Genomic DNA, 26563 nt, shown 5'->3' with positions numbered 1-26563 from the left:
CCTGAAGGAGCCGAGATACGCCCTCCCTGGTATTCAGCTGAATGACCAGTAGGTCAATGTAGTGGAAGGGCCTTATGTTTTCTCCTCCGCTAACAATTCCCCCAAGTATTTAGCTAGGGCCTGAAATGTGCCCATCTGCAACAAAAAAAATATGCAAATAATGCACTACTTGGTTTAGTCCCACTGACCGTACCACTGCCCAGTGCAACATTATATTGAATTTCTGAAAAGGTGCACAGGATACTGAACAGCCTATGAGCATAGCCTTGTCGAGATATAGTTGCTGGCACTAGTTGTCTCGCAAACATGCCTGTATCTACAGGGGTTGGGAAAACAACCACCATCATTAAATGCCCAGCAAATATTATTGTGTGCCTGGTGCCCCTCCCGAGGTTGGTTCAGTATGAACAAACCCCTGGCACCCTTGGTGTCATCCACTGCCACCACAGTGTGTGATGCCACCTTATCCCAGTTTGTGTTGCTGCCTTTTAGTTGAAACTACTAATTATAATTAAGCCAGAACATGCCCCTCAAACGTATTGTGTGCCCACCTAATTATATTGTATACTTAACCAAGGCAGGGCTCCTCTGTGGGTAGGCCTGTGCTATAGCACCCGCATAGATGAGGAAGGCAGCCTCCCAATTTTCTCATGTTCTAAGCACCCTTGGCCAGTTCTCTATTTTACTTGCCTTGCCCATGTTTACTATCTCTCACATCTCCCTGTGCACTAGGGATAATATAGCCATGTATTCACCTCTCAGGATTTTCTATTTAGTTGTATTGAGTAGGTGAACTCCCATCAGGTCAGACACCCTGGCATAACCATACTCAGAACTGCAAGGAGGGAGTTCCGCAGAGCCCTGCTCCCCCAGACACCCCCCTACGAAGCCCCTGGGTATATGGGGGGGATAGCTCAGTGGTTTGAGCATTGGCCTGCTAAACCCAGGGTTGTGAGTTCAATCCTTGAGGGGGCCACTTAGGGATCTTGGGCAAAAATTGGTCCTGCTAGTGAAGGCAAGGGGCTGGACTTGATGACCTTTCAAGGTCCCTTCCAGTTCTAGGAGACTGGCATATCACCAATTATTATAAAATTATTATTACTCTGTTCCATGAGGTTACATGCCCCAATGGCTGATGAGTCCCCATATGCCCAGGGGCTTCGTTTCCAACGCAGGCTTCGCTACCTTTGCTGAGGGCCCAAACTTGAGCCCAGGCTGGGCCTGCCCTGTGACCCCATACAGACCAGCACACCTAGCTGTCTGAAGCTGCTGAAGGTGCAGCTTCTGAACCTTCCACTCCTGGGGCCAAAGTACGTACTACCTCAATAGGCTGACTCCTGTCCCCCTCAGGTGACATCACTGAGTGACTGGTTGAGCATAGTCCCTATACCTGACAGTGGCCCCTGCAGCAGCCACCCCTTGCCAGGCTGGAAGGCTGGATACCACCTCTGCCACCCATGTATGGTTTAGATCACACATCCCTGGGATCAGCATTACTGCCATCCCTTGTGTTCGGTGGAAGAGAACATCCTGGTTATGGGTGACCTTGTGCCCTTTGGAAGCGCTGTAATACTATGGAGAAAACCTCAGAAACAACTTCACTGACCATTTGCTGCACAGTTCTGCTGACTGCCCCATTAATGCACACAGCCTGAGCCTGCCCACCTGCATGCGGGAACGCTTCCTTTCAGTCATTCCCCTTCCTTAGTCTATGAGGCTGCTCTGGGTTATACCTTGGATTGTTAAACACACCACCCTGGGCATTAACAGGCCCCCTACTTATGAGCCCCCTTTTGCCCCAGTGCAATACCGTCTGCCTTGGGTCCCCTTCCAGCCATTGGGACTGCCCTGCGCTGCAGCTGCTGTCTCTGCTTGTCCCCTTTTAAGCAAAGGTACAGACACCTGAGCAGCAACCTGAGCCCGAAAGAATTGCAGCCTGATACATCCACTTGCAGCACGGCTGATACATGAAACAGTTAAATTTCCTTGCCTCCCTCCCCAGAGCACTTTGATTGTTTAAGAGGCTGACTAGCCTCCCTTGCAAATTCACCCTCCTGGATTGCAGCTTCCAGCCTGCCTGTGGATAGAAAGAAGTACCTGGGCCAGGAAGATGCTAGTTCCCCTTCTTTCCCCTTTCCGTGTAATTTGCTCCTACCTGGCCTGCCTTGCTCTGTCTCTGGGGTTGGGAGGGAGGAGATACAGCCCCCCGTTTCCCGAGCTCACCCTTCTCCATGTCCCTGGAGCCATACTACTTTCCAGTGCTGTTTGCTGCTTTTCTGAAGCTATGCTGGCTTCCTCCTGGCCCTGCAGCAAGCCATGCACGGGAGACTCCTGTGCCTGCTGCCCAGCCTGTTCTGAGTAAAGAAGGGAGGGGCCAGGCACAGCTGACCTTTTCAAACCCCTCATTCCTAGGTGGTGAGTCATTCACCAGGCTGACTGCTCTTCCAGCAGCTTTACCTCTTTCCTCCTTCTCCAAGCCAGAAAGCATTGCCTTCTTCTCTGAGGCAGCCAGCCAAACTCCTCCCTGCTTAAGTGCAGGGTAGCGATTTTCTTAACTGTACACACTTATTTAAATTACTATTTATTTTGTTTCTTAGTTATATTTACCAGAGCTGTGCATAATGCTTTAAATATAGAGCAGTAAAAAATGTCATCTATCCTGAAACAGACAATTGGGTCCCAATCTAATGTTTATTGAAGTCAGTGAAAGCCTTTCTGAGGTCATTGGATTGGATCCTTGGTGCACAAGAAAAGCAAAGCTGAACCATAAAGTAAGTGGCTGTGTTTCAAAATTTTGCTCTCTGATTGTAACACAAACAGGTTCAAATCCAAATGTGCAACTCTGTGCCACATGCAACTTTCCATTTAGTAATTTATTAAGTTGCAGTTTTGCATGTGAAGGTAAACTTCAATATCAACTAAAATACACTTTTGATTGGTTCACAGACATTTAGGTAGATAAATATTTGTGCACACAAGGGGTTTGCAAGCTAATATAGTGAAAGACAGACAAATATTATGCACGAAGAATGAACTGGGCTTTTAGTGGGTGTACCGTAGGCATTAAGTGCACACGATTCTCATAAATTATTAGAAAGAATCAGAAATATTAGTAATAGAAAATACCTATGAGATCATCTAGCCCCCCCTTTCTGTTAAAGAATTGTTCCTTTTTGGCCTTCTCTCTTCCTCAGATTACCCAAAAAGAGTTTTTATTTCAGATACTGATTGCTCTAATAAAAAAACCCTATGCTAGACTTTTCAGAAATACATTGTCTCATAATATCTTACACACTAGTTCCTGCACAAAAATTTCATAATACTGTTTTGGTTCCAGTACACTAGTCTTCAAATTAACCTAATCTATTCTGGAACCTTCAGAAAGTCATGGATTGATAGGACTATTTTATGATTAAAAATAAAAAATAAAATGTGGAAGGTGATCATTGTCCTATACTCAATGCAACAAAAACATTATTTAAAGGATGATTTGTATGAATCAGTAGAAATTATTGATTTGTATAGGAAGTACTGATAGGGCGCTACACTGACAAAGACGTATTCTATTATTTCATTTGTTTAATGGTGGCAATATTGTTTATGAACCAGTAATACTATAATAAAATTAGATCATGTTCTACAAATCACTTTAATCTTGGATAGGGGTGAACAGAGACACATGGCTGCAAGCCTATGACATTCATAATTATCTAATAATTTTTGGTGGGGAGGAAGTTGTTTGAATGATGTAGTAACCATAGGAATACAAATCACAATCTAGGGAGGCATTAAAATGGTGTCCTTGCTATTTTGATATGAGTTTCATCTCAGTTACCTTGGTCCGTTTTTGGGAGGGGGAGGGGGGTATCTTGGTGCCAATTTTGTAATGTCCTTTTGCACCTTCAGTTTAATTGGGAAACCAATCAAATAGTTCAAGGTGCAAGTACCCAGATTATTGGTCTCAAATAATTTTTGTAGGTGCAAAACTATGGCTCAGATTTTAATCGCACCTGGGGGAAAAATGGCACTAGAAAGCAATGAGGCTGGGGCTCAGCTATTTAAAACTTAATCATTTGTCATAGAAGGGGATTATGTGACAGACTTTGAAAAAATTGCTGGCAGTTTTAATTTTCATTCTCATTCAGTATAATGGGACCTGAAAAGCTAAAAAAAAAAAAAAAAAAAAACCATGCCGAACTCTGGAAGTGTCCCCTTTGGTGTAACTCTGTGTATAGTGATGTCTCGATAGGATGGAGTGCCTACAGTACTGCTTTGTCTTAAGCCAAAGGGTGAAAGCAGGTGATTTCCCCCCCCCCCCCTAAGCTGTACATAGTATGCTGCTTATCTGTGAGGGAAAATCTTTAACATGTGTTTTGCCTCCAGCATATTTCTAGTTTTGCACACCATTAACAATCAGCCTGCCACAGGTGTAACTGTGCATGACTTCATCTGCCAGAGCTAAATAAAAGTCTTAATGACTCTTTCTACATTTATAAATTAGCTTGGAGATTAGCAAATGTTGATAGCTATATAAGTTCAGAAGTGAACTTGACAATAACCAGGTTATTTCTCCAAAGGATTTATTAGTTTACTCCTTCAACTTCCAGAATAAATATACACCCTGTACATATCCTGTTATCAGGTATGAGTCAAAGATGTGGAAAATATCAGAAAGAATATACAACTGTATAGTACAAGAGAGACTCTGAAAGTCCCTGACATGCCTTTATGGGTCAAAGAGTAATCTGAGGGTGATGGAGAAACACAATGAGGTTCATGCCAACCTCCTCATACATACGCCACGTAGAAAACACCACAGAATGGAGGGGGTCCACTGGAAATTCTACAAGATTCTCTGCAAGAGGTTTCCATCATGGCCTCATTCCATGGGAGGCAGAGAGGAATAAGCTTTTCAGGCCCAAAAGTTCCATGAGGTAATCTTTCTGTGTGACTGTGTCCAGTGTTTACACCAGTGTGAACATGGTACAAAGGTATGGATCCAGGCCCATCCTGAGAAGGGCATGACCCTCTGTTCTTACTGAAGCAGGGCTCTCTCCCCCCAGTGGCAGTAAATCTCCCACAGAATCTTTGATCTCATTGGCTGAACATCTACCCTTCTACCCCTCAACATGCCTGATTAGGTATGGAGAGTAGAAGCCACTGAGATATTTCTACCAACATTCATTTCCCAGGGGATTTTTTGATGGAAATGTTCTAGATTCAAGTGATGCTCTCCAGCTCCTCTGCTCTATGTGCCCCTTCCCCATTTGCAGAGGTTCAGACCCAGAAAGTTGGTGCTGAGAAGATTTTGAAGGAGGGAGGGAGAAGCATGCAGCAAAGCAGCTGCTCCACATCTTTTCTATCCCCCCAGCTCATGAAATGTTCCCCAATTTTTTAAGTCTTAAGTAGAGATGAAGGATGTGGTTCACATAAAATAAGATCCAATCCAAATTGCTGCCAACATTCAAAACAAATGCAGTCCCTTTCCTGAAGCTTCAAAGTGTTGTAATCTTACAAATAAACATTTGTGTCTTTGCACTTCCTGGGATAAGCCAGGAGAAACAGCAAAAATAACAAAATTATACGAGAAAGGCCATTCTGCTGACAGTTCCATCCTGATTTTCAGATCAAGGGGGCTGGGAAGGGAAAAAATTTAGATAAGCACCTGAATTTCTGGATGTTTTAAACCTTTAGATCTTTGTTTATCAATATCGTTTGCTCTCATCCTAAAATGGAAACATAAAAGCAAAAAATCATTATTAAAATAAGGGAGAGGGGCTTGTGTGTATGAGCATGTGTATGTGTTGGGAGGAAATTATTTTTTCTGTCTGATTCTTCCATATATGCCTTTTTTTCAAGTGTGGCTAGAATAAATTAGTCGTTTATTCACAAAGGCCAAACACTGGGACTATATGGAATTCTTCAGACAGGCTACAGAGCTGAACAGGCTGAGCACAGCTATGGGAACAAGAAACTCCTCAGTCCTAATCCTATCTTTGCCATTGACTTAGAGGGTGGCAAATCACTTAACCACTGCATGTCTTACATCCCTCAGAGGGGAGTTGTTAAGATTAATTATTAAATTAATGTTTCTAAAAAATGTTGGGGATATAAATGCTGGAATAACTGTTATAATTAAAAAATATGGCCATAATAAGAAAACAATTTCATTCTCATTTTGAACTTCTAATATTGCAGTTCTCAGTTGTTGGATGAAGTTTTGATTCCATTATATTTGTAATCCCATTGCTTTCAGTGGATCACAATAAGTATAACTGAGGGCAGCATTTGGCCCTGTGAAACCATAGGGCCCTATGTCTATTGAGTAGGACAGCAAATTAATCTACTTAGGAATTTTAATATATGGTAAGAAATTTCAGTAGGTAAACTGCATGCAAATAAAACTATTCTTGTTACAAATGTTTCAAATCTGATTAGAGGACATAGTAAACCAGCTTACTGGTTTGGGAACTGTACTTGCCCTAAAAATAAGAGTATTTCTAAGCAATACCTTGTATTAAGCTAGATTCCTCATTTTATTGCGAAGACCAGCAGAAAGAGTTCTTTAAAAAAGAATATGGCAGAGCAGAGAAGGGCAATTATATGTGAATTATGGCTGGGGTTCATATGAATTCAGAGCTGACAACAGTTTGCCTCACTACACATTACTGGACACGTTTCACAAAATTAAAAATGTCTGGCTTAATGTACTCTGCTCAAGAGCAAAAAAAAAACACATTGTTACACAGATGAGAGTTTTTATTTATCTGTTTCACTGTATTTACCCTATTTATCTGGCTCCCCTACCAACTCCTGCTATTTCTTCCCCCAACATTTGCTGGTTACTTTTAGAGAGAGTCATAAGAGACAATCTTAAGCAGTGACACTAACCAATGCTATAACCACTTTTGTACACCATCACTTTAGCTCTGACACTCAGCCTTACACACTATGCAGTAGAATTTAAGATGGATCATTTAAATAATGATAAAGCTGTCAAGACTTTGATGTGATTTTCTTCTTGAGCAATTCACCTTGTATTACAGGTTTTACTGTACTTTTTAGTGGGCATCTGTAAATCTATGGATCAGCTTAGCTCCCCTAATTTACACCCATTGCACGTACTACACAGTTTTAACTGACTTACTTTAGAAGGATTCACAGTAGTTGCTAGGAAACCTTTCTGTGTTCTTTTCACTTCTTATATAGCATTAGCTTTTCAATTGATAAGGCTGTACCTTTAGGTACAGAGGGATTTAAGCAGAATCAAACAATGACAGTAGGACTGCAGCATAGATAAGGAGGGGAAAAAAAAAAAGCAAAATCCATGTTCTTTATTCAGGTAATACAGGGGATTAGAGAAAAAGAAAGGACATAGCATATTTTCTCAGAATATTTTTGAAGATATTTTGCATTGTATGAAAAAAGACAAGTCTTCATACTATAACTTAAAGTTTATATATTTGTAAACATTTGTAGCCAAGTGTCATTTCATTATGTTGCTTCTGTTACAAATCTTGGTCTTCCTTGGGGATAATTTCCAATGCTAGTGCTGTGAGGCACATTTCTATATGAGGAAACGATGACTGGAAACTTCTGCATGGCATTAAGAAAGTACTCTTCTTGCTGAAAATATCTCCACCGCAAACATATTACCACCTAAAGAAAAGTTTTTAGTTTTTCTGCTGAAACAATTATAGGTTGATTGATGTTCTCAGGTTAGTAGATACTAAATATGAAAAAGCAGTGAGATGATAGAAGCATAAAGACATGGTGAGATAATAGTAGACAGAAATGTTATCTGCTGTAAACAAACTCTCTCACTACTGGTTTTCACCACTGGGATATAGTACTCTTGTTTTTCTTTCAAAAGCAATCCCTTCCCAGCCACTGCTAGATATGCCCATGTATATTTGATGTACAATAGTAACTTTTTCTAAAAAGAACATTTTATGATGTTGCACTTCTTTCCTCTCAAACTATAGGTTCTTTTCAATAGCTTCAAATGACATTTTAAAAGGTTAACTGCAAAGGGCCTGCTGCATCTATTCCAGCTGCAAATCTTTACTTATTTTCCTGAGAATGTTTCACAGTCTTCATAGCACTGCTGTAGTTGTTCATCCATGACGCCACTGTACTGAGCTATGCTTGTCAACTTATCCTGAACAATGGCTAATATGAACATTTTGGACTATGTTACATTGTTAGTTTTTGGACAACAAGAAAACATTTCTCTGCTTCACAAAAGAGAAAAGAGAGCACTGTCAGAACAGCCATTGCTATGTTTGTGTCATCTTGCACAATCTACCATTGTGAAAGTAGGCAGCCATTTTTGGGATTCATAACTGAATAGGTCCCAGGCTCTGGCTCTCTGGCCTCATCACTTTTTTGTATAATGTCTTGAAGAAACTGGAAAACCTCAAAACATTTAGTGTTTGTTTCAGAAAATGACTCAGCTATCTGGATCCTTAATAGAACTCACCAAACCAGCATCTAGCAAAACAGCATCTAGCAACTATACTAAACTCTTGGGTCAGAAACCTCCTGCATGTAGCAAGGCTTTTCAAACATCTTCCTGTTTCCAGTCAGATTGGAAAAGAAGAAAGAAGCACTTTCCCCCAGTATTGCACTTCCAGATCCAATCAGAAAAAAAGAATTCAGAGTGAAACCAATCAACAACAATAAAAACTAATGAAAAATGCTACCACAAATTTTAAACCCTTACAAAAAGTTTTGCCTGGTTTATAATTTCAGTTTAGGGTGAAGGTTTAGGTTTAATTTGATTTTTACCTAGCTGGTGCTGCCAAGGCCTAATGTCCAGTCATGAGTTCCTTTGCCATCATTTCAGCTTCTTTTAAACTGATCTAATGTTCATTAACCTCTCCTTTAGATTAGTTATTATTTATACAACACCACAAATATGTATTGAAAATGATAAGCATACAAAATATACCAGTGCTGAAGACAAGGACATGTGAATAACAGTCATATGATTGACTGTGTGGATGCATTGATTAGCCAAGTGTTGTGTCTGGGGTAGAGGAAGAGTTCATTGTTATTTTTGAACTTTTTTTGAAGGATTCATAGATATAGATTCATAGAGCTTAAGGTCAGCAGGAATCATTACATCAACTATTCTGAGTTCCTATCACAAGCCATTACATTTTACCAGTTACCCCTATATTGACCACAGTACTTTGGGTTTGGCTAAAACATAACTTCCAGAAAGGCATCCAGTCTTGATTTGAAGACATCAAGAGATGGGGAAAAGCAGATGATCATAGAACACATGGAAAGTGCTAAACATAAACTGAATGAAAAGATACAAAAAACAAGAGGCTGAAACAGCAGGGCCATTGACAACAGTAAAGAAACAATGCACTGTGATTGTATCATTCCAGCATTTGCAACAATAAATCTATCAAAATATTGTGTTCAACTGATACCTATATTTATTGTGGTTAGGGAAACTAAAGTTCAATTTTTCATTTTAATCGCAGAAAAAAACCCAGATTTTTATTTTTATTTATTGGAGAATTTGGGGGGTTTTATCTTGGAAAACTAGGATCCCTGGTGAGTAAGAGTAGGAGAAAGGGAACATAATAGCAGTCTACAAATATCTGAACAGTGTTAATACCAAGGAGTGAGGAGAATTATTCAGTGTGGTATACATGGATGTATTTATTTATCTGGATTTATAAAACATAAACAGAACAAATAAAGCTCTTTCAGGCTCTATGCAACCATGGCAAGAAATTAAGATTGCAAATACAACAGAAGAACAGAGCCAGAAATGAACTAACAAGTTTTGGTAAGGACCAAAGTGGCCCCTGGTCAGGCAAGTTACACCACCTATATACATACACACACCTTTGGTCCTTGCATCAAGCACATATGCCAAACATCCAGCACTAAACTTCCAGTTAAGTTTATTGGCACTCCAGTAATGTTAACTTGCTGCTAATACCTACTAAGGTTGTTCCACCAGGGAGGAAAAAAAAGCAGTATTTCATGGATAATTTGTGGAGAATACAAGTTTGCTATTAACAGAAAGTAAGAGCGAGTATAATGTAAGTTGCAGTTTATCAGACTATTTTGTATTGTTTACTACTTCTACTGCCTCACTAAAGTTATGGCACTAAAGCCTGGCTTATATTGTTTTCTGAAGTTAACACAGATTCCCTTGCACCAAGGGAGTGTCAGACATTTAGCAAAATACTGATTCTCTGTAGAACTGTGTAATCACCTGTGAAAAGGTAGTTAGATGTTTCCCTAACAACCAGAGGTTAAAAGCTGAAAGACATATTTTTGTTTCAATCCCGTACTCCTCATATATGTTGTTTTTCCTTCCTAAACAGTGATCCAATTTGCCTCACTTGGCCCCTCCTCTTTTGCCAATGCTTCCAGCCTTGACTACTTATTTGTCATCTTCCTATAGGAGCACTTCAGTACCTTCTTCCATGCTGCTCCCAAGCATGATGTGACCTTCCTGAATTAGCTGCCAGGCCCCAACCCTATCCAGTTAAATCCTTCTTAAAATTCCACTTTCACTATGCTGCTTACAGAAAATCAAATGGGAACCTCTATTAAATAAAAAGAAAGAAAGAAAGAGGTGTGTTGTTTCTGCACCTCCCTCACTTCTGTTTGTTTACGATCTGCCTATCTTAGATTGTCAGCTCCTCCTTTTTTGTCTTTCTGGCAAATGCCTGGCACATAGTGGGTATTATCCTAACCAAACACACCTCTACCTCGATATAACGCTGTCCTTGGGAGCCAAAAAATCTTACCGCATTATAGGTGAAACCGTGTTATATTGAACTTGCTTTCATTCACCGGAGTGCGCAGCCCGCCCCTCCCCCACCCCCCCGCCCTGGAGCACTGCTTTACCGCGTTATATCCAAATTTGTGTTATATCGGGTGGTGCTATATCGAGGTAGCGGTGTAGATAACAAAATGATAACAAATAATAACTACAAAAGACTCTATAAAGCCTTTTCCTGACTTTCAGCTACAAATCCCTTTTCAGGGTTTCCTAGCAACTGTTTAATTGTAGGTGTGCTGACCCCTTATCCACCCTCAACTGAGAAATCAGACCCTGAGGCAATGTCAAATTCATTCCCCTCTCCTGGATTGTGACTGTATAACTCATAAAATAACAAGGCAACAGAAACCACAGTCTAAACTCCCTCTCTGGAGCTGTTACTCTTAAGACTTCCATCCAGAAACTACACTGGCCTAGGTCTCTCACCTCCCTTACATCCAGAGTGGAATTGACAAGCCACACCTCCCACAATGAAACACCTGAAATCGACTGGTATCTCCATGTAGAGATTCAACACCTGTGGAGGTTGGGTATCAATGCCAAAGTCCTGCCAGCCCTAAGCTTTTGGACGTTGAGCAGATCAGAGTGGCTGTATGAGCACATGCACACTCACACCGCTATTAAATAGGTATATATATACGATTCTTGGGGAAAAAATCTGATAGACTCCCTTGTTGCAGTTCCCCAAATATAATTACTGCAGCTAGAATTAAAAATAACAACAGATTGTAGCAGCATGTACAGTAAGCATTTGAAAATTGATGATTAAACAAGTTTGTTTTCTTTCCTTATGCCAAGCGGAGACTTGAGAAAGAAACAGCCTACACCAGTAGTTGTATTTGTTTTGGATCGATATATAGCAGATTGTCCAACATCGATTATTTCAAACACATGCACAAATGTACTGCATGTAATAAAAATCTGTCTGCCCTTTGTTACTTGTAGAACTCCTAAAGGTTGAACCTTTAACCTGAAGGAAAAAAGGCTGTTTTTCATCCAATGAAAATTAATAGGACTGAGCATCACTCCCCTTGCAGGCAGCTGTAATTTTTCAGCTAAGAGGCACAGAGGTTTAAGAAGAATTGAGATGGAAAGTTTTTATCACCAACATAAACACATTTTAAAAGCAGCTAGCGGTAGGCTCACACTGAGAACTGTACATCTGAGGCGATGCCAGTGGTACTTAGCACAGCTGCTCATGGCTGTGCGCCTAATTGAATGTTGTTTGTCTCAAGATTTTCCAGTGGACCATTTCAAGTGGCAGTGCACAGCTGATGTGCCATATAACCCGTATTAACACCTCACCTGCAAAATACATAATTACACTCAAATCTGATGATTAGTTGCAAAATGTGAACACTTGCCAGTTGTTGCCTTTCAGAACTACCCAGGCCCATCCACAGCAGAGAAACTGCATTATTATCTAGAACTAGTCCAATATCCTGCCTCTCCAAATGAGATGATTGTTAGTGAGAGCTAGAATGAAATTTTCATAATGATGAAATGGCTCCTTAAGGTTAGATAAATTTAATTATGTTTGTTTTACATAAAGTTATTTTGCATCCCAGCTTCTATGTGCAGCTTTTGTGTTTTAATAAAACATTTCAGTTAAGCTAAAAAAGAAATCTCCCTTGCTCCTGTTATGGCTGTGAAACCAGACAGACACATTTAATGCCATTGCTTCCCATAAACAGAATTACCTGTCAAATTACCATGACTTATAAAATTAGAGGCTTTTAACCTAATATTCTCGCTTGATATAACTATTTCTCTGACTTCAAATCTTTCCTCACTAGTGCATTTTTGTATTGCATTTTATTTTTGTGTCTAAAAAAGATTTTGATTTCACAATTGCATCTATGTTTGTGCTAATACTAATGTGCATCCATTTAAAAATGCTGAATCCAAGCCATAAGTTCTCCTTCAGGTGTGCAGACAGATACATAGGTGGTTATTATGTCTTCAGGTTACATAATTTGATGGATGCTCTGAGTGGGTCTCCACAGTTATTGTGAATGAAGTGGGCTAAACTTAGGTCTGCCAGCTAAGGTAACAACTAAACACCCTAAGTTTACAATTTAAGAGTCATTTATTGGCAATTTTTTTTAAAATAGGTGTATTTATACCATGTAAGCAAGCAAGCAAGCATATTTTCATAATGAGACATAACTAATGCTTTTTATATTTAGATGAACAAGTACATATTCTGGTAGTTTGAACAATCCTGCTAAATTTGGCAATTACTTGGAGACTGAAGTCTTTAAAATTAAAATAAAAGAGTCTCACAAATTAGGCTTTATAAAGTAATTTTGTATACCCCCTGCACAAACTATATCAAAAGAATGTTTTTTAGCTTGCAAACTCAAACGCTTGACCCTAAGGAAATGCAGATTTACGGCACCCATGCAACCTTAATTCAGCACTCTTGTGTGTCCTTTCTGTGCTCTGAATGAAGCAGGGCTTCTGTGTAAAAAAATCCTGTGTGATCATGTAATTAAAGATTGTATCAAAATGCATACGTGCAAGGGGGAAGAATTAAAGTTGCACAGGCAAAATAAATCTGGAAATTCCTAACTTTCACATGTTATATTTTACAACCTAAATAATGCTCTTTTCATATAGTTTTCTGTGTAGATGCCTAGTTTTTGGGAGGGGGGACAGGGACTTAAGGGAAAGGTGAAAACAAATTCTGTTGTGAACAATTGTAATACTCCCTTATTCATTATGATCATTAGCACATGTGAATGCTGAACTTTCAGCATTGTAATACAGCGTGCTACCAGACTCACAACATTTGTCTGTGGCATAGGAGGCTGGGAGATTCTCCTCCTTGAGACACCCATACAAATGCCCCAGCAACTTCCTGGTGCAGTCTGTGCTGCTGCTTTATTCCAGACATGAGCCTGGCCTCAGAATGTACAGCAATTTGGCAAGCTACCAAATTTTTCCTGTTGAAGGCAAGTGACAGAAAGGAAATGGTAATTAGAATTTTATGGGATAAGGAAAGGCACTTCTGTATTCTGAGAAGGTTTCCTCCTCTGAAAATTAAATTAGTGCTGCAAACAGTGGTGAGAGTTTCTCAAAGAAAATGTCAAAAACAGGCCTATAATGAAAAGTGTTAGGCAACCTAACTATAGAGGTTATCAGATCCTCCTATTATACATACATTACTGCCTATTAAGGTTTCCTGACATTCCCCATTATAACCCATTACATGACACTATTTTCAGTTACCTATAGCTTTACCAAACCACTTAGGGCTGAAATTTTCCATATCAGGTGTCTCTCTCTCTGGCTGATTTTTTTTAAAAAATATATAATTTCTGAGAGGTTAGGGAAAAATACATTGTTTTGTCCATGTCAGAAATTCTGGTGACCTGGTTTGGAGACACTGTAATACCCCATGCTTTGGAGCACAGACTCCCTCTGTTGCCTGCTCTCCCCCACCCTCACTCACTTTCACCCGGCTGGGGCAGGAGGTTGGAGTGTGGGAGAGGGTGCAGGCTCTGGGCTGGGGGTTGGGGCCGAGGGATGCAGAGTGTTGGATGGGGTTCAGGGCTGGGGTACAGGAGGGGGTGTGGGCCTGCAGTCACCACCCCCACAGCTCCCATTGGCCGTGGTTCCCAGCCAATGGGAACTGCAGAGTTGATGCTCGAGACAGGGGCAGCACGCCACTGCACCTAGGAGCCAGAGAGACATGCCAGTCCCTTTTGGGAGCCACACAGGGCCAGGGCAGGTAGGAAGCCTGCCTTAGCCCTGCTGCACCACCCACCAGACTTTTAGCAGCCTATTAAAATCTCCTGGATGGCTTTCAATAGCTGCCAGGAGATAGATGCGGATTCAGGGAGACTCCTGGCCAATCTGGGAGGGTTAGAAACTCTAATAGCCATGTCAACAAGGTTTCCATGTTAAAATACTCTTTTCCATTTGCCACACTAATTCACATCATTATGATTTTTTTTAATGTGCAAAGCATCAAGAGCATGCTTACATGCTTGACTGGCAAGAATAAAAACAAGGTTCCTAACACGAAGAGCTTACCGTTTTAGCATCACATAGTTTCAGTGTTTCAAGGGAGTGGCTAGAGGCTCAGCTGACTTCTGAAGTCCCACACATGCATTGAAAGGAAACTTTGTGGGTCTCAGTGGCAATGGATGTAATGGATTTGAGCTTGTGGCTGCACCATGATAGACCCATGCTAGTCTCAACTTGAACAATGGGTTTCAAGATGTTGACCTTTTTATTATTATTTTAAATGTAGTAATCTATTAACATAATGTTTTTATTTGAAAAAAATCTATATTTTAAATATTGGATAAGGCAAAGGAATCAACCAGCTCCTAAATGGATTTCACAAATCCTACATTAGGACATACCAATACATTCTACATAAAATATGTTGATTTATTAATCCTTAGTTTGCACTTGAGATACGTGACTTGTTGCATTATAACTCAGCTCTTTCTTTGAAATCTATTCTCAGGATCTCTTTCTTGTGTGTGCATGTGTACATACTAGTCTCCAAAATGTTGATTTATCAAATAAAGCAATGCCAGATTGTTTACGTCTTGATCAGATAATTAATATATATTAGATTTACTGACAGTTTATACAATTTACATACTGGTGTCTTTTTGGGGTTACCAATGGCAAAAGAAAAAAAAAAGGCCATTCTGACAGAGAAGCCATTTGGGAAAGGTAGCCTGAAAATTGCCAGCTGATTGGACTGAAATATACAAGCTACTTAAACTTTTATGGAGATACCATGTTCAACTGAACTTTGTAAAAATGTATGCAGTTTTCATGATTTCTGCAGGTGACATTAGAACTTCAGAACAAATTATGTTTCTTTTGCCAAATCATAATTTTAAGGAGGACTGAGATGGGGCTTAACCCCTTTTACCTGCAAGGTAAGCAATAAAACCACCATTAGTCATGCTCTGCACCTGGGGGCTGGCTGATTTGATTGCCTCCTAGCCAAAAGAAGTAGAACTAGACCTTATAAGTAGACTGAGGGCTTGGCTACACGTGCGAGTTAGAGTGCATTAAAGCAGCCCCGGGCACCCTAGCTCATTACCTGTCCACGCTGGCAAGGCATGTTGAGCGCTCTGACTCTAGGGCTAGAGCGCTCCTGGTATTCCACCTCGGTGAGAAGATTAACAATTGGTGCACGTTGGCTGAAACGCTGGCGCATCAGTATGAATAAGGAGTTGCATTACTGCGCTCTGATCAGCCTCCAGAAACATCCCATAATCCCCTTAAGTCAAGTGGCCACTCTTGTCATTTTTTTTGGAATCACTGCAGGCATGCTGATATGCCCTTTGAAAGCTCTGTTTCTGACAACCAGCATACTTATCTGGTCCGAGACAAAGCAATCATTACTGTGGAATGCTGTGTGAGGGAGAGAGAGAGGTGTGTGTGTGTGGGGGGGTCTGTTGCTGTCTGAACTTACAAGACATGCTCTGAGCCCCCCAAAACACAGTCTCTCCCCACCACATACACACAACACACTCCCTGTCACACTCCACCCCACCCCTCTCATTTGAAAAGCACGTTGCAGCCACTTGCATGCTGGGATAGCTACTACAATGCACTGCTCTCTGTGGCCATTGCAAGAGCTGATAATGTGGCCACGCCAGTGCACTTGCAGCTGTCAGTGTGGACAGACTACAGCGTTTTCCCTATTGCGCTCTACAAAGGCTGGTTTAACTCAAAGTGCTCTACATCTGCAAGTGTAGCCATGTCCTGAGGAAGCTCACTGCTAGGGGAGGAAAGGCCCAATAGACAGGAACTGGCTGTCTGCCCTCTAGAAAAGGGCTGTGTAGTCAGACTAAGGAAGACCAAAGAGATACGCAAAAGGGGGCAAAACTGAGGAGAAAACAGGATTCCCCTAAAGAGGGAAACCTTACCGGGGGCAGAGTAGGCTTCAGTGGAAGAGCACACAGAGATAAGGTTTGTAAATGGACAAGAGAAAACTTCAGGAGCCCAAGAAGGCAAAATAATTAAGTTTTGTTTGGACTCTTATTTGGACTTGGTTATGAGACTCTGGAAGGGGCCAGAACTTAGGTGACTTAGCTGGAGAACTGAGCCACAGAAAAAATGGGGCCAGAGGCAGATGGCCTGCAGGAGGTGCTAGAGCCAAAGATAGTGACAATGTTTTCTCCTTGATGCAAGGAGGCTCTCCAGCATAAGTGAGTCTTTATTGCAAAGATCCAGACCAGGATTCATGAATCCAAACTTTGGGTTACAATGACACAGCTGTACATATAAGGCTTCTTTTTATGGGAAGACTTTGAAATCTTAACTTATTCTTTTGTCACCAAGTCTTATGTTAATACATCTGAAATGAGTGCTTACTTTACAATAAAACTCTTAAATTTCATACTTTTTTATTTTTAAAAGTCAGTATCTTAGACGTTGAATTGCAAAGGAATGACCTGTTCATATCCCTCCAGCAGACCCACTGCCGGGAACCTTACTGCCCCCACCCCCCGTAGGAGGGGTTAAGGTGGACTATAATGATGGGAGGATGGCTCCCTGCTGTACCAATCAGTGGAGTCTCCAACTGCCCCCAGCTCGCTCAATTACCAAGCACCTTTCCTTAATTCTTTTTCCAAGCCATGTATCCGTTCCTTTGTGCCTTAATTTATGGAGTACCTGCACTGAACATCTGCCACAAGGAGGCGACAACCATTAGCTTGGCTGCCTCCTTCCCACACCCAGCCGGGTTCCCAGACATTGCCCAATACCCTCTTTTATATCAGCCAAAAATATGGCAGCACCTGAGTCTGACAGGTGCACCCCATCCTCCCGAAATAACTCCAGTGCCCCATAGAATAGGTCAGGATATTACTGTCCCCCTCAAGGGCAACAAGAATTTGGCCACTTCTCTGTTCACGTACTTCCTGGTTTTGTCCACCCTTTTGGGGTTCATGGCTCCCCACCAGACCCAGCGCTGAAGCATATCTGACCAGACAGTGTTAACAGCTGGAAAAATTGCCAGGATCTACTTCAGGTCCCTCCTAGTTCAAAGCATTAACTCCACCCCTTTAAGTGTTCCCAGATTTTCTCCCAGGTGTATCACCAACATAGCCGGTGACCGCTGATGCACCCACACAGCATACAACAGCGGTATCAGTTGATCTCATAACATGCCCCCCCCATGTGTGCCAACTGAGTAATGCTTCGCCACTGAATCCTAGCTGGTAGCCCTCGGGCAACCTGGATGCGTACCCATGCACCCAAAACGCAATACTGTGCCCACAGATCTACACTCTCGTGTGTATAGTCGGCTGTCCCATATCTGAAATGAGAACACAACCGATTAATGTTGATTTTCCACCTGCAGCCTTACACACGTTCGATATGCATTAGACTGCCAGTGCCCAATTGCCTGAATAGCCTCTGCTTCCATACCTATCTGCGCTGCTGCCGTAGCCACCCCTATTGTGAACGAGTGGGAACCAAATTCATGGGCTGGCAGCCCCAACCTCATTAGCCCCCATCTCAGCATGGTAATCAATTGATATGCTGTAAGAGGACGCCCATCTCCATGTACAAAAAGGGGGTCCTTCTCCCTTCCACTTTATTGCCATGTAGGTCCTCAGCGCCCGAACGGGGCAGACCTCAGGCTCACCACCTTCCCATAGGGTAACGAATGCACCCCGGCTGACTTGATCAGTCTTTGACCTTTGCAAGTGTAATATCACTGCATGCTTGTGCCAGCTTATGTCACAAAATTTCAAAGCCTTTCCCGTAGAATCACTGATGGACCCAGGCACTAGCTCACTGATCCTGAAAGCACCAAAAAATGCTGTCAAGAATGCTGCCCTGAATAGGGACACTGTGCACTATTACATATGACACCGAGGATGTGAAGGAGATCCCTGAGCATGGAAACCCTGATGGGACTACGGGGATCCTCCCTGGGTCCACCGCTACGTGACCATCCTGCCAAAAACCTTTGAACTAAGAAACCCCACAAGGATCTGGGTAGCCATTTAACCTACTGACAAATGTAATGGCTGAAAGGCAATTTGAAATTGTGGAGGACACAAGTTGATGGGTTGCCAACGACAGCACGTACCACAGCACCTGTTCCTCTGTAATGGGCCACATTGCCAATTGGCCTTCCTGCTCCTGAAATTGTATGAATTCATTAGAACTTTTCTCGTAGTTGTGCCACATGCGTGGTGCCACTGATCTCTGGACCACACTGACAACTGTCCTATGCCAAGGTTCCCTACCATGAACAGCATTTGTCTGGGTTTGTGTATGGCGATCCCTGCTCTGTGCGTCTACTGGTGGTCCTGAAATCACCCAAGCGGGATGTACTTGGTCTGCATGACCTGTTCCGCTTTGTATAGCCGGTAGTGCTGTGGAAACAACCTCATACACAATACGTTTAATTAATCGTATCAGCTCCAGGCTAACTGGCCCACCATCAGACGCCACCAGCTCAGTTGGGTGAGCGAGAGCTGCACCTGGAGTCTCCACTTTCCCAAGCCCAATAGGCCGTCTGTGACAATCCAATGCACTCAGGTGAGCAAGTGCTGCACCTGGTTCCCCCATTTCCCCAAGTCTGATAGCCTGACTTTGATGATCCAGTGCACTACACCAGGCCCCCGCAGCCACTTGCCGTGTGTGTAATGTGATTGCTTTCTGGGTTCTTGTGGTAATGAAACTAAGTAGGGGGTGATGCAAATTCCCCCCATCCCACTGTGTTCTGGCTACAGCAGGGAAAAACTGCACCATGATTCCCTAAACATCCATGTACACTGCAACTGCTATGGGAGAGGCCTGCTCCCCTCCTCCTTTTCCTTCTTGTACCTATACCCCTTCTAATCAACTCTACCTCCCTTTGTGAATCGGTTCTCCTATTGCTACCTTGTTCCACTGGTGCCAGAGGAAAAGGAGAATTAAGCCTTCCCCTTTGTGCCCCCCTTCCTTTCTTCTTTTTGTGTCCCCCTGGAGCTGTGCTGAGACTACTTACCAGCTCCTGCCCATTATCCCTCATTGACTGAAACAGGGAATAACTTGTAGCCCCCTATGCACTTCCTATACCCCAGTGACGCCAAACCACTGCTTTCCCAAACTGGAAAAAGAGAGAGAGAGAGAGAGAGAGAGTGTGGGTGGGTGGGTGAGCTTTTTTGTTTGTTTGTTTGCCTTTTTTCTCTTTCCCCCTCTTTTTTCTTTTTTAAATGTTCTGGCCCTCTATGGGGACCCCACCTGGGTCTGAGATAATCCCCTACGGCCTTGCATTCCCTGCCACAGCAAGGTTTCCTCCTCCCTTTAACTGTCTGGATTTCCTTTGGGGGCTGAAATGAGTTGCCCAGAGCCCTCCTGTACCTGCTGGAGGAAAGTGGGAGTTTTCTCCTCCCCACATGGGCTATATGCAAAATTATGTTGGTTCCAGTACCCTCTTTCTCCCTCCTGTAGCGATTTGGAGGTGGGTGGGATGGGGAGTTCCTGCCTTCCCCTACCTGACACTGTTTGGCTCTATGTGGGAGTGGATTGAGAACTATTTGTTTGTTTGTTTGTTTGTTTTTAAATGGGTCTCCGAACTTGCCACCGTGTCCCAACTCCACCCTGTTTCTATGGCCTGAAATGTGGAAGGGGCTGCTCCCCCTTGCTGTTCCTGTTTACATTCTGGACTAATTCCACAGAGGGGGAGGAGGATTCTATGGAGCAGGGAACCAATGCTTTCTTCCACCTGTTGCCATGTCCCCAACTGCTGCCTGCTTTTATGCCCTGCAACAGGGGGAAGGGGTTGTCCCCCCCTCAACCCCCACTGATTGTCCAGCCTGCTTCCACGTGGGGGTTCTGTGGAGCCAGGAACCTGTGCCCACTCCCCACTGCCATTGTGTCCAATTCCTGCCTGCTTTTTATGTGCTGAAATGGGGTACGGGTTCTCCCCCCTCCTAGCCCCACTCACCCTTTGACTGCACCTGGTCCTGCAGCTAGCCACGCACTGGAGCTTCTGCTGCCCAGCCTATTCTGAGTGATATGAGGAGGGACTAGGCCCAGGCTGAGCTTTTTAAACCCCTCATTCCTAGGTGGTGAGTCATCCACCATCCTGACTACTTTTCCAGCAGTTTTACTCCTCCTCCCGCAAGCCAGAAAGCATTGGCCTCTTCTCCTGGCTAGCCAGACAATCCCCCGCCCGTGCTTAAAGTACAGGGTCATGAACTTCAGTGTGTGCCTACATGGGGAAACTGACTGGAATAGCCATAGAGGAAAAATTATGCCAATATAGCTATGCTGCTTTAACTCCCCTGTGTGGATATTTTACTCTTGGAGCAGGGCAGGGATGGGAGTTCCTTTATTCTGGAAGAGCTACAAAATAGTTATTATAATAACTTGGAGTTTGCTCACAAAAGGCTTCAGGAATATGATATATTTTATCAATTAGAAAAAGTGAATCAAATTTGTTTCCAGTACAGTCTGTTGTACAGCCTGAATACAAACAGTTAAGTTCACAATGTCTGGAGTTTCCAAAATCAACAGCACAGAGCAACTTTTAGCTATATAAGCTATTTTCTACAATTTAAGTTTTCTTAAGAGTGCAATTGTTAAAAAGTAAGTGCCTTGGTTACTGCCTTATGGTTTTGCGCTTCAGTTAGTAAAGTGTTTCAGATTTTAGAGACTATTTGAACTTCCCTTTGGGAAGGCAGAAAAATACACTTTGACTGACTTTCTAAACAAGAGACTGCAGGTCAGATCCTTAGCTGGTGTAAATCAGCTTCACTCTAAATCAATGGAAGTATGCCAATGTACATCTGCTTTAAATTTGCACCAACATTGTCTATTTTTCTATGCTCTTTAAAGCAAAAAAAAAAAAAGTCTTAGGAAAACTTATCTCCTGGATATAGCACTCCAAGCCCAGGTGATCCAGTAAAATAAAGAATTTGGATCCATGACTGATATAACAAACTCCATCATATTTCCTTGGACCACACAATTATAACATAAATCAGTAATCTAGAGGCGTCTATTCCTGCCAGTACCCCTTTGGTTTGTTTTTTCTCCTTCTGGTACCAAACTATTGTGATAGATCAAGAAAGGGGTTAAAAATCCCAGCAAAATAAATCAATTCTCAGATTCAAACACTGATTCACACTGCATCTGCTCATGTACACAACATTCTTAGCTAAGGGAAGGAGTATTTCACTCTTCAGTGGAACTACTCTTCGTTGGAGCACAGAAAAATGGAATGTTGAAGACAGAGTTGAATGTTTCTGAGACTCCAGTTCAAATACACTATTAAGCCATTGAATCCCCCTTCGGACAGTTATGTTTACTACAGATTCCCATACAGAAACAATGCTCAGCCAGGGGCAGCTTTCTGTGAACTGAAGCTCTGTAGCTGGAGATGCCAGAAGAGCATATGTTTTCTCTCACAAAATGCCTTTACCAACCAGTTCAGATATAGAATGTTGCATTAACAATTTCTCTTTCCTTTGCATATGATCTGCTGAAGAGTTTATTGGCATGAGTTTAGAACAGGCACACTGTTCGTGAATGATGAAGCCAGGAGTGAGTTTTTTTCCAGATTTCTGTTAATGTGTTTTTTTACTAAACCACACTATCATGTATTCTGCATATGCCACATGTTATAGTAAAGATAGTTAAATAATATTAATATTTTAAGTTTAATATCTTAAACACTTCTATAGGTACTCTTTCATTTCTCTCTTCCTATAAAGTCAGGTTCCTTAGTTGCCATGAGTCCACCCATAAAAGTGCCCCTCAAAAACTTATAAAATGATCTAAAATAACTTTCTGTACCTAAAATTCCATGGGTTTAAAGTTTGATAAGTCAGAACCTTCCATAGCTAGAAGTGAGTGCCGCATGTGTTGCCAACTCATATTTGACTTCTTTTAAAGATCCAGACCCTAGAGCAGGGGTCAGCAACCTCTGGCACGTGGCTCCCCAGAGTAAGCATCCTGGTGGGCTGGGCCAGTTTGTTTACCTGTCATATCCCACTGGCCATGGTTCACTGTCCCAGGCCAATGGAGACTGCAGGAAGTGGTGCAGGCTGAGGGATGTGCTGGCCATGACTTCCTGACACCCCCATTGGCACGGCAGATAAACAAACTAGCCTGGCCCACCAGGGTGCTTACACTGGTGAGCTGCGTGCCAGAGGTTGGCAACCCCTGCCCTAAAGTATTGTGACTGAATCTTTCTTTTAGATTTCTTAAAAAATCTTATCCACTTAGTTGTGGAGAACAGCTTGTAAACATGCACCTTAAAGAAAAATCCAGAAGGCAAATGGGAAAAAAAAACCTTAAATCTATTTTTTGAAATGGTGTGATTTTTAAAACCAATCAAAAGGTTTTTTTTATTATTTTTATTTTTTTGACACCTGACTCACGATTTTTATATGTATGATGATGACCCTAATACTAATGGGGCTTGTTAGGAATCCAGGAAGGTGTTCAGTATTTTATATAGTAGGAAGAGTGCCTGAAACATAAGCCCTTGTATGAAAGGCCTGGTATAAGGCCTGAGGCCTGAACTAAAGTAGTGGTCAAAAATGTGCTGTTATGAAACAAAGTCAGGTTGGAAAAAAAGGCAGGCTCTGCTCACAAAATCTGGCAAGAACAAGGTTGATATTGCAGAAACAGGTTTCAAAGACTAACAAATTTATTGTAGCATGAGCTTTGAGCTAAAGCTCTCACTTTCTGGATGCATAGAATGGAACACACACAGACAGGGATATTATACATACAGAGAAAATGAAAAAAAGGGAAGTATATGGCATACAGGCAGAAGTCTAATCAATTGAGATGAGAGCTAGCAGGAAAAAAAAAAACTTTTGAAGTGAGTGATAAGATGGCCCATAGAAGGAAGGTGAGAGAAGAACATAGGGAAATAGAATCAATTAGTGTAATGACCCAACCATTCCCAGTCTTTATTTAGACCACAGTTAATGGCAGAAACACACATTCCTAGGCACAGAGTAATCATGCAAACACATTCCAGAAAAGTGGTACCAGAACATCCCAATATCAAGGATGATATAAAAATATTCCCCAAAGATAACAGGAACACACTGATCCATACTAAAGATAAGGTCAGGATGACAGTGTAATAAATAGAAATATATAAGATGATGGGTGGTAGCCGGCTACATCAGAGGGTATCAACTAATCACGTCAGAGGAGCAATATGTAACTTGTTTATACTGATGTATAAAAATGTGTCTCACAGGGAGTGTCTTTGGCCAGCCTAGGAAGCAGTGGAAAGTCCTACCACTAACTAAGCTTCGTCCATTGTCACAAGCATACATGTCTTTGTATCCTCGTAGAGTTTGCCAGGTGCTATTACCATGCTTTGTTAACAGTAAACCTGGCTGGGTGCCTTCACTAAAAACCAAATCTGTGAATGTATTGGGGAATTTAATTGAGGTCTGCTGTCACCGCTACCTGTGCAAAGCTGAAACAGTACACTAAATAAACACACACACAGAGCCAACATCTAACACACTATATAATTCAATTTCTATCCCTCAAGGACTATGAGATAACAAACCTAACTCTTGACACTTTTATGCACGGAATTATAGTCACAGATCTGAGTCTGAATCTTGTCCACTGTAGGCTCAGGAAGATTTCACTTGGGGGGCAGACAGGAGTTTTATATTTCATGGGATTCCTGGTTGGCTGTTTTAAACTGTTTAGAGATTTGGAATGTCGATAAAATAAATCCTAGGAAAGAGGAATAAATAGACAGACAGCAGGTGAGGTAATTAAATTGTAAGACAGAAGTATTTTATCACATGGCTCTGCACTGTATTACATGGATACTATCTCCACATATGTGAAATTATATTTTGTATATACACACAGTGTTAACATTGCCTTCAGATGCACATGTAGGTAGGTGGTTGATTGTTTTAAGTCACATGGGGTCATATCCCCAATTTGGTCGCATAAGACCCTTTATAAATTAATCCTCTGTCCTCATTATAGCATATAGATATCTGAATGTCCTGATCTGAAGAACTGTCCCTTGATTTTTTTTAAAGTGATTTGCTGTTGGGAACATGTCATGGGGTAGCTGGTCTCTGTGGAGTGACTGAGCCCAGCTTCCCTGGACTGGAGCAGCTGAGTCCAATCTAACTAAGTAAGGAGGGCTGGGCTACAACTGGGTTTCTATAAGGCTCGTAGTAGGCAGCTGGCAAGAGAAAGGACTGAAACAGGCTGAGCTCTGGGGAGGGAAAGCCACAATGGAGTAGAACTAGCTCCTCTGCTGTGTCTCATAAGCAAGATGCTGCTCCAGGAAGGGAATGGAGCTGACTGAAGCTGCCTGGAGTTACGTGCCAGAAACCCCTGTAGGATGACCAGATAACAAGTGTGAAAAATCAGGACCCTTTTTACTGGAGGGGGGGAGCAGGGGGATAGTTGTGTGTGTATATGTAAGACAAAGCCCCTAACATTAGGACATCTGATCACTCTGGACACTTGAGGTGTGGGGGTGGCCCTGGCCCTGAAGCCTGTTGCCAAGGATTGGGTTAAGACTGTGTTTCGTCTGTCTGCTAACCACTTATGAAAATAAACATCCTTGATTGAGAGTGGGCATAGCAGAGCATGCTTTGGAGTCAGGAGAGAAGCAATGGCCCTAGTGACAAACTCTGCTGTTAGCAATTATCAGTGTTTGGCTATCTCTAATTTAGCCTTTCAAAGATGACCCTTCCTGAAAATGAATGAGGGATAATAGGGAAGCACAGGGGTAGGGAAGCAGAGGGAAATTAAGAGGGATGAAGGTATAAAGGGACGAGTTTTTAACTAAAAGGTACTTCCAATTACTGATACCAAATATCTCAAGTCATTTTGCTAAAGTTATGAGTAGGATCTATAAATGTCACATATATACTCTAGCTACATATATTGTTTATGAAGTAAATTTACTTCAAAGTGCTCTATCTTTGTTTCCTCTTCATGTATCCCTGCGCTAGATGCTGTCAAGGGATCTGTTTGTATTTAGTTTCTTTTGAGGCAGGGGGTAGGTATTTCATTAAGGGACTTGAGAAAGAGAAAAAGAATGAAGAAAAGTGATCAAGAGAAGACACTAGAAAAACATGGAACTTTAATTTTATAGCTCATATCAGTTAAAGGAAAGACAAATAATTAAAATATTCTGAAAACAGGGGTAGGAGAATTTGAGAAAGCAACAATTTCTAGAATTGAAGCCATCAGTATTTGTGAAAGGTTTTATAATCCACAGGAATCTCTAAAAGCACATATACTGTAGAATGTAAAAATGTCTCATGGTTTTAAACTGAGTTTGGAATGCATCATAATACATAATTTCACCTCCGTTTCTGTGGGGCTTAGACAATGTGGTGATAGATGCCAGAACAAACTCCCAAAATAGACTGAAAATTGTGTTTTGAATGAGTATTTTCCTGTTCGTAATAAGTTTCATATACAACTTCAGCTTTGCCTAGATGGGGAACTACAGAGAACTCTTGACAACACACCAACAAGACACATTTTACTTTATAAGAGATTTGAATTATGAATTATTAGAATTATTAGAAAAAATGTCAGTTCCCCTTTTCTGAGGTGATATGATGATGCCCCTGCTAGTGGGGGTAGACATGAGGGGTGGGTGTGGAAATATCCAGATATTTGGACAGGGTTAGAGGACAACCCTGTTTTTTTAAATTTATTAACATTTCCAAATAAAACAAATATACCAGAATAATCATAACCCTCTTTATTTACTTTGTCTAT

General features: G+C 41.8%; 1 long non-coding RNA gene across 1 annotated transcript in view; it reads left to right on the top strand.

The window, feature by feature from the left end:
• Positions 1-2476: 2476 nt before the first annotated feature.
• LOC120406684 overlaps positions 2477-26563 on the top strand; it is a 102232-nt gene continuing 78145 nt past the window's right edge. Inside the window, exon 1 of the long non-coding RNA XR_005599475.1 lies at positions 2477-2771. This is a non-coding gene — a long non-coding RNA (uncharacterized LOC120406684). The remainder of the gene's footprint in view (positions 2772-26563) is intronic.

Source organism: Mauremys reevesii, linkage group 5, assembly GCF_016161935.1.
Source record: "Mauremys reevesii isolate NIE-2019 linkage group 5, ASM1616193v1, whole genome shotgun sequence".
NCBI lineage: Eukaryota > Metazoa > Chordata > Testudines > Geoemydidae > Mauremys > Mauremys reevesii.
The sequence above is the reverse complement of the archived record's forward strand: the minus strand, read 5'-3'. Positions and strand labels throughout refer to the sequence as shown.